This window comes from Anomaloglossus baeobatrachus, chromosome 10, assembly GCF_048569485.1.
Source record: "Anomaloglossus baeobatrachus isolate aAnoBae1 chromosome 10, aAnoBae1.hap1, whole genome shotgun sequence".
NCBI classification, from domain to species: domain Eukaryota; kingdom Metazoa; phylum Chordata; class Amphibia; order Anura; family Aromobatidae; genus Anomaloglossus; species Anomaloglossus baeobatrachus.
In genome coordinates this window covers 162,663,732-162,678,214 of record NC_134362.1, presented here as the reverse complement: position 1 = coordinate 162,678,214, position 14,483 = coordinate 162,663,732, and the positions used below count along the sequence as shown (strand labels likewise).

The window sequence follows — 14,483 nt, the reverse complement described above, 5'->3', positions numbered from 1 at the left end:
CCGGAGCTGCTGTCTCTGCCTCTTCTGTTCCTTCCGGATCCTGCTCATTATGCTCATGAATATTCACTGCACTGACCGCAGACCCAGAAGTAACTTCTGTACTTCCCTGTCTCCAGCACTGCTGTTACTTCCAGGTTCATGGTGAGTGCAGTAAATATTGTCCATGTGCTATCAGTGTGACATCCGGATAGCATATGGACAGCATGAACTTGTACACTTACCTGTCTCCGGCGCTGCTGTTTCTGCCTCTGCCTCTGCTGTTGCTTCCGGGCCCACTCAGTATGCTCATGCATATTCACTGCACTCACCACAAACACAGAAGTAACTTGTATACTTACCTGTCTCCAGCGCTGCTGTTACTTCCAGGTTCATGGTGAGTGCAGTAAATATTCATGAGCATAATGAGTGGAACCTGGAAGCAACAGCAGAGGCAGAGACAGCAGCGCCGGAGACAGGTAAGTATACAAGTTCAAGCTGTCCATATGCTATCCGGATGTCACACTGATAGCACATGGACATCACATGGAACACACACACATACAGTATGCACCTTCACCATGGATGTGTGAAGGAAGCCTTAAGGCTGATTTCACTACAAATTTTCCATTTGGATTTTTTTCCAACCCTGCAACATACAGTATTTTTTCTGCTACATGTGCCCGGGGTTGTCTGATATCTCATTTACATGCATTTATTTGTTGTACACTTGTCAGTTTCCCAATGGGATATCTTCTCCTTCCTAATTATATTGGATCTTTGCATTCATGATTGTTTGGATTAACAGATATAGATTAAAGGACTATCGCTATATATATATATATATATATATATATATATATATATATTGCTAAATTTCTTTCATACTTTTTGTGCTTCTGCTCTTTGCATGAATTCTTAAAATAATAATTATTAGGGATGATCGAATACCTCAAATATTCGGCACCGCCCATATTCGACGAATAGGTTGCCGCTATTCGACTATTTGCGAATATTCGATGCGCTAAGTAAGTCTATGGGAAACCCAATAGTTGCCGAATAGCAGCTATTCGGGCTTCTCATAGACTTACATTGTGCATCGAATATTCTCATAGCGGCGAACTATTCATCGGATATTCGCGAAGCCGAATATTGCCGAACATTTGTAATATTCGATCATCCTTAATAATTATCCATTAGCTTTGCCTTTTATTAAATGGCACAACCCCATTAAATGAAGGGAATAAGCTGCAATATTAGGCATATTGCTGAAAAATGTAGATTTTTTTTTCCCGCAACCATCTTCAGTGCAAAATGCAGTGCATGTGCGATTTTTTATTTTTATCCTTTTTTTTTATCAAAAAAATGCAACAAATTTCCAATGCGACACTTTCTATGCCAAAAATGGTGTCTAGAAGCCAACGTGTCACACAATAATTCGAGGCCAATAGAGCTGGCCTGTCAGCACCCCCCATAATCATCTACTGAAGGGGATGCACAGATAAAAGCCTCATTGCAGAGAGTGCTGCGTCTTCAAAGCCACAGTGACATCTGCATGACGCCTCGGCCATTTTTCCTATCTCATTATGTGTTCGCTGGTGCTGGATCCTGTTTGTAGAAGGTTACCGTTTTGTCTCCGCGGTAGGGACTTGCTGATCTTATTTCTTGGTTATGCCTTTCCTTATCCATAGAGGGCAACATGAAAAAAAAAGCCTAAAATAAAAACATAAAACACAATAAAACAAAAAAGCGTAAAAGCACCGGGTGATAATAAAACGCCATAGCATTTATGCCACTAATGTAGAATTTATAACCCTTCTTGCATATTTTAGGAGGATCAAACGGAGAAATCATCAGTACATATTCCAATGAGGAAATAGTTTACGGCTCCAATTGTAAAAAAGCGAACAATCAATTTTCCATTCCATTACAACTTTTGTAAAATCAGTACATAGTACACGTTCTTGCTACCCATAGAAAGTCTTGAATCCTGTCCATTGTGCTTTGGTATAAGCAATGTTTTCTTTTAGGGAGAGTGACAGGCGGGGAGATCTGACTGCCGCCTTGTGCTTTCCCTCATGAAAATGCATGTACCACCTCAGTAATTCTAACATCTCCCTCCCATGGTAATGTCAGCCTCTCATTACTGCCAGATTCTGACATTTCTGACACTCCGCTGCAATGAGGCACATTAGGGGGTCCTTAGATAATTTCCAGACGCAAGATTGTACTATCAGAGACCCTTCCTGTGTCAAACCATGACAGCAAAAGTTTCCTGTGCACAAATATTTACGGATCTTTACTTGCCACGTTTCCAACACAATTCGGTTTCCTAAAAAGATGAGTGACGGGAAACACGACGGTCATTTATGGAGGGACACCCTGTGCCTGCGTAAACTTCATAGGTTGACATACTAAGGTTATATTTATTATGCAAACTAATGACAACCATTGATGCCATGTCCCTCATGAGAGTTCTGCTGTCCAGATTCCCAATGAGGAACATTTAGTGCCCGCGGAAACTGGTGGCACAGAGTTACATAATACTATACATCATATTCATTGGTTAACCAGTTCGTATATGGAGTCCTCCAAATCTTGCTTTAACCCTTGTCTGGTTGACTCAGAAAGAGGAACTGCAACAACAACAAAGTTTCTACAGATGAATGCAAGCCACCTGCTTGCACTCAAGAATTGTAAAGGATTGTGAAACCTGTCATCAACAGAGAGCAAGGGGAAATGAGAGTATTTAAAGACACAAAGGGGAATAGTAGTTTTTAAGGACTTAAAGGGGAATGAGAGTATCTAAAGATGCAAAAAGGGAAAGAGAGTATTTTAAAAAATCAAAAATCAAAACCATGAAGATCAGACATAATTCAAGGAATCGGATGTAGTCCAAAAATGGTAAAGTACCACCTGCTCCTATTTTACCTGATGAAAGCAATTCCGCTGAAACGCGTTGGAATAATAGGAGCGCCTAATTAATAAAGTTTAAATAACTAATATCAGCATATATCCTTATTGAGCTATATTAGACCGAAATAAATTTTTCACATTCAAAAATGGTAACCTGAGAGACATAAAATTAGAGAGGTTAAATAAATAAAAATAAGGCAGAGTCACTCATTCACCACTTTATTAGCTCCCTCCAAAAATCCTGTAGGTCCGACGTAGTCCATTGCGAATAGTGATTCCACGATACTTCTCTATTGAAAGCTATGGCGTCTGGTTCTGAGAATGAGGCCCCATAGGTTACTCCCAGTTATTTCACACGAACGGTGACATCAGTAACTCACTGACGTCAGCGCCTGGCGAGAGCGGTGGTAACATCAGTAACCTTACATGGTCATTTAAGCTAACTGACATCATCCTCATGAGAAATGACTGCGAATGACCTGTGGAGCTTCGATCATTGAACCAGACTCCATAGCATCCACTAAAGAATCACCAACATTGTTGGATTGCTATTTGCTATGGATTACATCAGACCTGTGGGATTTTTGGGGGAGCTAATAAGGTGGTGAAGGAGGGACTGTGTCTTCCTTTTACTTATTCAACGTCTCTTTTTATGTCTTTTAAATTCCCATTATTTGACTATGTAGCTCCCCACGGGGCAGGTGGTTAACCTACTCATCGCCAGGCAGTCAGGGGTTGGGTCAGGCGATGTCACGGGTGGCCTTGCCCAGTTCCGTTTCTCCAAGGCGTACAGGAAATGAAGGGAGAGCGGTGTGTTTGGAGAAAGTTTGTCGTAACGCCACCTGTGGTATGCGGCCAGGGAGTAGCCGCCACTGAAGGATTCCTCTCTGGGGCAGGTGTTATGGCAGCCGGGATGATGTCGCTCCCCACAGGCGGAGCGGTCCCCAGGTGGATAACGGGAATTGGCAGTCCCTTGGGACCGCCGGGCGCGGGGCGACAGCATCGGTAATCAGAGTCTGAGTCGGCAACTGCGATTCCAGGCACTTTTACTCACTGATTTAAAGTTGCACCCAGGTGCTGATCTCTGCCGTCGTGGGCTCAGGTCAATCTTAGGCAAGTAAAGGGGCCACCACCAGTGTTTGAAGAGAGAAGGAGAGAGAATGTACTATTCCTGGGATGTCCCCCTCCGCAGTTAGGTATCCTGGCTGAGCTCCCAATCCAAGCCCCGGGCTTAGTAAAGTTCAAGAGTTCCAGTGATGTCTTGTCAGAACGTTGGTCCCGACGGATCTGATCTTGTGAGTGTGTTGCGCCTATTTCTACCCCCAGTGGAACCCGCCCCCCAGCTGACTGGCTTCAGTGACCGGGGAAGTCACATGTATCGTGATGGCCACCCCCCTGCCTACCCTGAGCCATCCCACCCTGTGTGAAGGCTCCTAAACTGTATGTATAGTGTGAATGTGGAACACCAGTGATTAACCCCCACCCCTTACCTGAGATGGATACCGCACCTTAACTGAGGCGCAGTACCCTGTGGCTACCAGTGCCTCAGTGGCACCACAACTACATCTGATTATGTGGACTATGTCTGATCTTCATGTTTGTTTGTTTTTTAAATAAAATATGTTTTACTGTGTGGTGTGTGTGTGGTGCCCTGGACTAGCCAGGTCGTCACAGGTACTGCAACACACACCCCCACCCCGAGACAGGCACATCAGCCAGACACAAAATCCTTGTTGCCTCCCTCCAGGGGCTGATGTCCACACCAGGTGGAGTGGAGCCAGGCGGTGGGCCCCACCCACTTAGGAGTTCACAGTCCTGGATGCGGGAGAAGGGAGGGAGTTCAGTTAGGGAAGTGCAAGTGAGAGGAGTGAAGTGAGGAGTGAGAAGGAGTAAACTGACCGTGTCCGGGTGTGTGGCCCGGGCACTAAGAGCAAGGTTGGCAGACGGTGGTGGCCGTCTGCAGGAGAGGCGAATCAACGCGGAACCGTAGGACCGGGGTCGGGCGATGGCCCGCCGGTACCGAAGCAGGGAGCGAAGTGAAGCCAGCACACACCGGCAGGGCCTGCGGACCCCGACCAGGCTTGGAGTCGCCGTTAAGAGGTCAAATCCGTTAGTGACCGGAACCCCAGGGGTTTCCTAACAGCCAAGACCCGATAGAAGGCAACCGTCCGACCAATAGAAGGAAATACAGCTACCGCCACAGCTAGAGTTCCAAGGGACAGAGCCTGTGGGCAGAAGGGCTCCTCCGGCACCTATACACGCTGGGGAGTGGGTTACCGTTGGGAAGCCATCGGGACCGAACATACACAAAGGTGCAGGGAAAGGCAGCCACCACCAACCGTCCGGGAGAAACCACAGCAGCCGGCTGCGGGACCCGTCCATCGAGCCGTTTGGTTTACCAGAGACTTTGCGTACATTTGTGTCTGAGTGAGTACAACCGTGCCATCCGGCACCGCGCTGCGCAGTCCAGACGACCCTGCACCTTGCCAACCCTGCCTCCCCGTCACCTCACCGGGCCCCGGGACCACCAACCCCTATCCACGGAGGGAGAAAACAACATCCCAGCTGCTCCCGACCATAGCTGCCGGGATCCCCGTCACCAGCAGCGGTGGTGCCCAACCTCACCACGACCCGTGGGTGGCGTCACGGACTAAATCCCCCAAACCAACTACCCCTTTCACTCACGGGCGAGGAGCGCCGCTCGAGTCCCCGGATCCGGCCCACCGCTCGAGCCACCGAGCAGCCATCGCAGCAGCGCCGGACCCGAGCGTTAGCGAGAGGAGCGTAGTGGCGTCCCCCCCCCGCCCGCGACGTGTGTTTTTTTCATTTTACTTTTGAAGTTAGTAATGGAGGTGTTTGATAGACGCCTCTCCATTTCTAGTCCCTGGGCTTGATGCCAGCTTACCTTAGAAAACCGACATTAACCCCATAAACTATTGTTCCAATTGCCACTACACCAGTGCAATCGAAAGAGCCAGAACAAAGCAACAGAAATAGCGCATCTAATCTAATGTGATGCGCCACTTCTGGGGCTGATGTGTTCTGGCACATTTAGGCTGGAAAGGGCCAAATAACCATGGACCTTCCCAGCCTGATAATATCTCCAGCTGTTTGCGTTATCTTCTCTATTTATCAAAAATGGGATGGACCCCAGGTTATTTATTTACTTATTTATCTATTGAACGCCATCAGTAGTGCATCTACCAATATGCGTTGTTGTCGCGGGTGGGGAGGAGGGTGTCAGCACACTACGCTCACCCCTTCTGCTCGGGTCCGGCGGCTGCTGCTCAGTGGTGGCTCGAGCTGTGGGCCGGATCCCGGGGGTTCTCGAGCGGCACTCCTCACCCGTGAGTGAAAGGGGGTTGTTGGGTGTGGGAGTAGTTTATTGTCCGTGACACCACCCACGGTTGTGGTGATTTCACCACCGCTGCTCGATATGGGGATCCCGGGGATGGTGATGCGGAGCAGCCAGGTGTTGTGTTGCCCCTCCGTGGGTAGGGGTTGGTGATCCCGGGGCCCGGTGATGGTGAGGGAGGTGCAGGGCCTGGTTGGCGCAGGGACGTGGGGGCAGCGCTGTGCCTTGCGGCACTGTGGTACTCACTCAGCCTGAGACGTTGACACAGTTTTACGGTAAACCACACGGCTGGAAAGACGGTTCCCACGGACGGCTGCACTTGCTCTCCCAGTAGGTGACGGTGATGTCCCTTTTCCTTGCACCTTTGTTTCTGTGTTGGTAGCGATGGATTCCCACCGGTAACCCGCTCCCCAGCTTCAACCTGGACCGGAGGAGCTCTACTCTTTGCCCGCAGGCGCTGGCCCTGAGAGACTGGTGCCTTGGCGGTGGCGGTGTCTCTCCTACTCTGGTTGGGCTGTTGCCTTCAATCGGGACTTGGTTGTTGGGGGATCTACGTCCCCTTCACTGACGGATTTGGGAAATTATGGCGACTCCTAGCCTTGCCAGGGTCCGAGAGGCCCCTGCCCTGGTGCTGACTGTCCTTCGGTACACTGCTCCAGACCGCCGGGCCACTACCCGTCCGCGGTCCTTCTAGGAACTTCCAAACGGTCCCCCTCCAGACAGTCACCGCCGTTGCTGACCTTGCTGACCTGTCCTGCACACAGCTGGACTACTTCAGGCTTTCTTTCTGTTACCACTCTTGCTTTCCTCCTTTACCACTTTACTTCTTTCTACTTTCACTACTTGTTTACTCCTTTCACTTAGCTCCTCACTCTAGCTCCCCCTGAGCTGTTCTGCACTCGAGCCCTGCATGGGCTAATCTGCCTGGTTCTCCCCGCCTCCAGAGCTGTGAACTCCTCGGTGGGCGGAGCCAACCGCCTGGCCCACCCCCTGGTGTGAATCATCAGCCTCTGGAGGAAGGCAACAAGGATTTTTGGTTAGCCTTGGTGTTCCTAACTGGGATGTAGGGTGTGGTGGTGTGATGACCTGTGTCCCCTGGCTTGCCCAGGGCGACACATTGTATTTGCACATTTTCCCATGACGCTCCAGTGATGGAAGAACAGATTGATTGTTCTCCTATGGGGATGCAGCAGGTCGGCCACAATTATTACCACTGGTAAGAATATGGGTAACTCAGCTGTCATTCCACTGTAGCAAGTATTGACTGTGTGCCAGGCTGCCCACAGGCAATGACAAGATGTTCTTGGTGGGAGGTGTCTCATCTGTGTCCTCCATATCCCCCTAGCCATGCTCCAATGCTGCTTTGAGTGCCACCCTGCTGTGAGCACAGTTTCTCCTTCTCATCCTCCAAAACTGTCCCCAGGCTGGACAGTTGTGTACCTGGCCACTCTTGGGTGGAAGACATGGTGAATGAATTGGAGTCACTCTCAGCCATCCAAGCTACAACCTCCTCAACTTGTTCTGGCCAGCAATTTGAATTGTGGTATTCAGGGCTCCAAAATAACATGCAACACCCTGTTGCTTCCATGCATCAGAGGAACGTGTTTCAATTAGGCACAAAGCAGGCACAGACTGACCACGTCCTCTCCATGCTGGAGCTCCACCACCACCAGCAGCAGCACCACAGTCACATGCTTAAAGGGGGTGTTACACGCAGCCAAATCGTTGCCCGTGGTGCACAAAATCGTTTGGAGCCATCACACGTACTTACCTGCTTAGCGATGTCGCTGTTGCTGGCGAACCGCCTCCTTTCTAAGGGTGCGGTTCGTACAGCGTCACAGCGGCGTCCCTAAACGGCCGCCCAATAGAAGCGGAGGGGCGGAGATGAGCGACCGTAACAGCCTGCCCACCTCCTTCTTTCCTCATTGCCGGCGGCCGCAGGTAAGCTCCAGTTCATCGTTCCCGAGGTGTCACACGTAGCGATGTGTGCTGCCTCGGGAACGACAAACAACCTGAAACCTCAACAATCAACGATATTTTGAAAGTGAACGACGTGTCAACGATCAACAAGGTGAGTATTTTTGATCGTTAACGGCCGTTCGTTGGTGTCACACGCAACGACATCGCTAACGATGCCGGATATGCGTCACGGAATTCGTGACCTCGGCGATATATCGTTAGATAACTCGCTGCGTGTGACGGGGCCCTTATTTGATGCTCTTCTCATTTATTTATTTTTTTTACAAAAATTGACTAAGTAATATAAGGCCTGTATAATGAATACTAGCTCTGACCCTCACTCCAGCTGCGTCCTGTCCCTACACTAGTTAGAGCAGAATAACGGTGCCACCTGTAATCTGGTGGCTTTACAGGTCAGGTCACGAGGTGTGCTAGTCAATCACAGCAATGCCAATACTTATCAAATCTGTGATGGCACAGGAAGTGCCCACAGCCTAAAAGCTTGTTGATTAGCTGCGTGTTTGCCAATCACAAAAATGTCAGTAGCCATGCTGGCTACTGGCATTACTGTGATTGGCAGGCCCTATCATTTATGTAAGACATTTATGTAAGAGGAAGACTTTAGATCAGAGCAGGCATATAGGCAGTGTAAAAATAAATACATCATTTAAAATAATGACTTTAGATCCCTCCCTATTTTGATAACCAGCCAAATGTAAAGCAAAAAACTGGGGGCTGATTTCAGGCTGGGAAGGGGCCAATATCCGTGGGCCTTCACTGCCTGATAATATCAGCATGCAGCTGTTTGCTTTACCTCTGCTGGTCATCAACCATAGAGGAGACCACACATCTTAAATAAATAAATGAAAAAAAACAGCCAAGGTAAAGAACACTGCTGCAGGCTGGTATTATCAGGGTGGGGAGGGCCATGGTATTGGGCCCTTCCCAGCCTATAAATAGCAGCTCGCAGTCACTTCAGAAGTGGCTCATCCGTTAGGTGCACCAATTCTGGCGCTTTACCGGGCTCTTCCTAATTACCCTGGTGCGATGGCAATGGGGTTAATGGTACTTGGGGTTTATGTCAGCTGTGTAGAGTAAGCTCGCATCAAGCCCTTATGTTTGTAATGGAAGAGCAGGTGTATTCCACAGAATCAGATATACTGTAGTCCAATAATGGAAACCTGAGAGACATAAAAAGAGAGAGGTTAAATAAATAAATAAATAAATAAATAAATAAATAAATAAAAACAAGACACAATCCCTCTATTTTATCCCAAAAAAATCCCACTGGTCTCACATATTCCATTGTGAATAGTGATCCCACGATGTTCGTCGATTCTCTAATAAAAGCTATGGATCCTGTTCTGAGAACCAGGCTCCATAGGTTACTCCCAGTCATTTCACATAAGAGTTGATGTCAGTATTTCCCTGATATCACCATTCTTGAGACATTCCTGGTCTCGTGATGCCCTCTTCAATATTCGGTGACTGCAGGGAGATCATGTAAGGTTACTGGTGTCATCACTGCTCTTGCCAGTGGGCAGCATTGCCCCCGAGAGAGAGCGGTGATGACATTATTAACCTTACATGACCTCACCACTCTCAACGGGTATCGCGGTCAAAGAGGGCAGCGCCAGACCCGGATTTTCAAAAAAGCGGTGAGATCAGCATCGGTGGGAAAATCCATGGCTGACATTGACCAGGAGTAACCTATGGAGTTTTGTTCTCAGAACCTGGCTCCAAAGCTTTTATTAGAGAATCACCAGAAGTCATGGGATCACAATTCACAATGGATTATGTCTGTGCTGCGGGATATTTTTTGGGAGCTAATAAAATGGTGACTGAGGGACCTGTCTTCTTTTTGTCTAACCTCTCTCTTTTTATGTCTTTCAGGTTCCAATTATTGGACCATATCTGATTCCATGGACTATGTCTGACCTCCATGGTTGTTTATTATTTTTTGTCTTTTTTTAAAATAAATTGGTAAACGAAGGAGTTGGAAATGTTTTTTTAAATAAAATATTTTTTCCTGTGTCTGTGTTTTTTAACTTTACACTTACGAGATTAGTAATTGGGATGTATGATAAATACCTATCCATGACTAACCCCTGGGCAAAATGCCAGCTGACACTACAAAGCTGATATTAACCCAAAATTAATTTCTTCAATAGTCAACCGCACCAAGGCCATCGGGATGAGCTGGGAAAAGCTGGATTGGCGTGTCTAATAGATGTCCCACTTCTGAGGCAGCTGTGGGCTGGTGTATTTAGGCTGGGAAGGGCCAAATAACCATGGACTTTCGCAGACTGGTGTTACCAGCCCCCAGCTGTCTGTTTTACCTCGGCTGGTTATAAAAAATAGGGGCATTTTTTTTCAATTATTTATTTATTTATTTATTTATTTATTTGAGACTTAGGATCCCCTCTATTATTGTTAAACAGACAAGATAAAGCAAACTACTGGGGGCTGGTATTATGAAGCATATATATATAAGAATAAGGCTGCACATCAAACTTAGATAATGGTATAATGCCTCAAGCATATGGAAAAATATTGGAATATACAATGAAAAATGCTACTTGCTAATTTGAACATGTGAATAATGAATTGCATACCTGCTATGAATATTAGGAAAAAGGAGATATTTAGCAATCGCATTGATCAATGTAACTGAGCCCCAAGGCCTCGTCAAGGCATATCTCTATATTGGGGTCCCTAGCTCTGTGACCCTAACTGTGTGTCATCTCATTGCAATTAAAAACTGCTATGGGTGGAGAGGGGTAACTAAGGACTTTCTTATATAGGAGATGGAAAAAACATGGCCGAAAGGGGCGGAGCTGTGTTCACATTCAGAAAAAAAAACTACATATAACTGAATAGGATAACTGAAGTGAGCACTAATATATATATATATGAGTGCAAGCCAAAAATACATACTATATATAAGAATAAGGCTGCACATCAAACTTAGATAATGGTATAATGCCTCAAGCATATGGAAAAATATTGGAATATACAATGAAAAATGCTACTTGCTAATTTGAACATGTGAATAATGAATTGCATACCTGCTATGAATATTAGGAAAAAGGAGATATTTAGCAATCGCATTGATCAATGTAACTGAGCCCCAAGGCCTCGTCAAGGCATATCTCTATATTGGGGTCCCTAGCTCTGTGACCCTAACTGTGTGTCATCTCATTGCAATTAAAAACTGCTATGGGTGGAGAGGGGTAACTAAGGACTTTCTTATATAGGAGATGGAAAAAACATAGTTTTTTTTCTGAATGTGAACACAGCTCCGCCCCTTTCGGCCATGTTTTTTCCATCTCCTATATAAGAAAGTCCTTAGTTACCCCTCTCCACCCATAGCAGTTTTTAATTGCAATGAGATGACACACAGTTAGGGTCACAGAGCTAGGGACCCCAATATAGAGATATGCCTTGACGAGGCCTTGGGGCTTAGTTACATTGATCAATGCGATTGCTAAATATCTCCTTTTTCCTAATATTCATAGCAGGTATGCAATTCATTATTCACATGTTCAAATTAGCAAGTAGCATTTTTCATTGTATATTCCAATATTTTTCCATATGCTTGAGGCATTATACCATTATCTAAGTTTGATGTGCAGCCTTATTCTTATATATAGTATGTATTTTTGGCTTGCACTCATATATATATATATTAGTGCTCACTTCAGTTATCCTATTCAGTTATATGTAGTTTTTTTTCTGAATGTGAACACAGCTCCGCCCCTTTCGGCCATGTTTTTTCCATCTCCTATATAAGAAAGTCCTTAGTTACCCCTCTCCACCCATAGCAGTTTTTAATTGCAATGAGATGACACACAGTTAGGGTCACAGAGCTAGGGACCCCAATATAGAGATATGCCTTGACGAGGCCTTGGGGCTCAGTTACATTGATCAATGCGATTGCTAAATATCTCCTTTTTCCTAATATTCATAGCAGGTATGCAATTCATTATTCACATGTTCAAATTAGCAAGTAGCATTTTTCATTGTATATTCCAATATTTTTCCATATGCTTGAGGCATTATACCATTATCTAAGTTTGATGTGCAGCCTTATTCTTATATATAGTATGTATTTTTGGCTTGCACTCATATATATATATATTAGTGCTCACTTCAGTTATCCTATTCAGTTATATGTAGTTTTTTTTCTGAATGTGAACACAGCTCCGCCCCTTTCGGCCATGTTTTTTCCATCTCCTATATAAGAAAGTCCTTAGTTACCCCTCTCCACCCATAGCAGTTTTTAATTGCAATGAGATGACACACAGTTAGGGTCACAGAGCTAGGGACCCCAATATAGAGATATGCCTTGACGAGGCCTTGGGGCTCAGTTACATTGATCAATGCGATTGCTAAATATCTCCTTTTTCCTAATATTCATAGCAGGTATGCAATTCATTATTCACATGTTCAAATTAGCAAGTAGCATTTTTCATTGTATATTCCAATATTTTTCCATATGCTTGAGGCATTATACCATTATCTAAGTTTGATGTGCAGCCTTATTCTTATATATAGTATGTATTTTTGGCTTGCACTCATATATATATATATTAGTGCTCACTTCAGTTATCCTATTCAGTTTCCGGTATTATGAAGCAAGCAGGGAAGGGCCATGGATATTGACCCCTTCCCAGCCTGATAGCCTCCAGCTGTTTGCTTTACCTTTGGATTTTTAGGTTCCTGTTCGAATTCAAGACATGGACACTAAGTGACCAGTACGAATGCCAAATTTTACCTTTCAGGTTGGCTCATCTCTACCCATGAAACCATTGCTATGAGAAAAGCCTTTAGCCTATTTTAAATGTTGACAAAATTTATTCCATTACTACCTCATGTGGTAGAGAATTCCACAGCATGATCACGCTAAGGGTACACTCACACGAGCATATAAATCAGACGAGTGAAATGTGACAAAATCTTGCATTGCACTCGGCCCCATGTTAGACAATGCTGCAGCTCAGATCAGCGATTTTTTCTCAGCCCTAATCGGACTGAGGAAAAAATTGCAGCATGCTGAGATTTTCTGCGAGAGCCGTATCGCTCACACCCATTCAAGTGAATGTGTGCGAGAGAAACATCAGACTGCACTCGGATGATATCCCAGTGCAGTGCGATATACACACAGGCTGACAATGGAGGAGATGGGAGGATTAACCCCTCTCTCTCCTCCGCAGCGCCCACCCTCAGCTTCGCAGCTGTGACCCGATCGCAAAATCCGGTCACAGTTGCTTGACACTCGGCTCACACTTGCAGCAGAGCCTGAGATGAGGGTCTTTAGCATATCATATCCGTTGCTCTCGTATCGGATGCCATATGCTAATGTATCTGCAGCCTAAATGTAAAAAATACTTTCCAAGACAGATGTAATAAATGTTTTTGGGTTCTTTGCAAAGTAATAATTCTTGGTGTCAAGTGTCACTTATTTGTGTTGACAACACATATTGTATACTTAGAAATGTAGATAAAATAAACTCTTTATTTACATGTTGAACAGGCCCAATTTTTCCAGTCATTCATTATAAGAGATAACTTATCTAGTTTCCCAAAATTCAACCTCCTAAAAGAGAACCATTTACCAGATTAAAAGTGTCCTGTTTTTACTCTTATTTTATTCACACTGCTCCCCAGAGGCATGGTTCAAAGGTTAATAATGCAGAGCAGCCTAAAGCCACACCCCTGAGGATCCTGTGACTCACACATCTTGGTAAAAACCATTAACAATTGGGCCCATATTTCTGGAACCATATGGTGGATTTGAAAAACAAACAAAGACAAAAAATCTGAATATTCATTGGTGTAGCATGAGAAAAATAGTGCAAAAACTGGCCACTTTTGTTCTGATGACAAGTCCTCTTTAAACGATCTTCATCTCCAACATCTTTTTAGAATGTGTATCCTAAAATTGATTAATGTATTTCAGATGTGGTCTTAAGCTGGCCATACACTGAACATTAGATAGCTGTCAGCAGAACATTTGACAACTATCTTTCTAAATTCCCCAGCTGAACGTGCATGTGTTTGCAGCAGGAAGAAGGGAGATGAATACAGACACCTGTGGAAGCTGCATATCTCCCCTGAAAGCAAAAAGATTGACCAATGTAGTTGGGGAAGAGTTTGGAGGCCCCAAACACATCCGATGGTCATCACATCCTACCCCTATTGGAGGGTTCAAAAGATTTTCATATAATGTGTATGGGAACATTGGGAGCACAAGTTTTAACTTCTTTTATACACT

The 14,483-nt window shown here is 45.3% G+C and overlaps 1 long non-coding RNA gene across 1 annotated transcript in view; it reads left to right on the top strand.

Moving 5' to 3' along the window:
• The window catches only part of LOC142255276 (uncharacterized), an 89,275-nt gene extending 79,141 nt beyond the window's left edge, over window positions 1–10,134 (top strand). The window contains exon 4 of the long non-coding RNA XR_012727393.1: window positions 10,100–10,134. This is a non-coding gene — a long non-coding RNA (uncharacterized LOC142255276). The remainder of the gene's footprint in view (window positions 1–10,099) is intronic.
• The last annotated feature ends 4,349 nt before the right edge of the window (window positions 10,135–14,483 follow it).